We start from the raw sequence: 887 nt of genomic DNA, 5'->3' as shown, positions 1-887 counted from the left end.
TAACAGCTAAATCAGTCAAACCAGATCCATTGCCCATACAGTCAGTGATCCACAAATAGCTTCATATCCTGGTGTTTTAATCACATTTAATAGAAGTAACTAATAATCAATTTATTTTTTATTTTTTTTTAAAGATTTTATTTATTTATTTGACAGATAGAGATCACAGGTAGGTAGAGAGGCTGGCAGAGAGAGAGAGAGGGAAGCAGGCTCACTGCTGAGCAGAGAGCCCGATGTGGGGCTCGATCCCAGGACTCTGAGATCATGACCTGAGCTGAAGGCAGCGGCTTAACCCACTGAGCCACCCAGGCGCCCCAACTAATAATCAATTTATAGTAAGATAATAATATATGTGATGTTTTTCACTGATAAAAATAAATGAACACTTTGAAAACACTTACTGATGCCTGCTCTATACACTGTACTGTCAGGTGAGGGCCTGGGTGACAAACATTTTATCCTTATGAATAAACCACCACAATGAATGAGTGAATGAATGAATAAATGGAGCCTCAACTTAATTCTTTGCATATTTCCACTACAAAATAAGTAACAAAGTTTTGCTATGTTTGGGTTAGTGATGAGAAACTTCCTATACCTTCAGGTATTCAGAAGTTAGTCTGTGACTGGTCCTCAAACGTTAACATGCATTAGAATTACCTGGGAGGCTCCTTGAAAACAGCTGGGTTGCACTTCTGGATCACACTTCTGGAATCTTCGATTTCGGAAGTCTGAGAGAGGGCCCAAGAATTTGCATTTCTAATAAGGTCCCAGATGATGCTGATGTTTTTGGTTCAAGGAGTTCACTTTGAGACCAATATTTATCTGTGGTTATCATCTTACATGACAGAAGTTATGTAGCATTCATTAAAAATATTTATTGATCA

Source organism: Mustela putorius, unplaced genomic scaffold (genome assembly GCF_011764305.1).
Source record: "Mustela putorius furo isolate JIRA1106 unplaced genomic scaffold, ASM1176430v1.1 tig00003858_pilon_pilon_pilon, whole genome shotgun sequence".
NCBI classification, from domain to species: domain Eukaryota; kingdom Metazoa; phylum Chordata; class Mammalia; order Carnivora; family Mustelidae; genus Mustela; species Mustela putorius.
Note: the sequence above shows the minus strand (reverse complement) of the source record.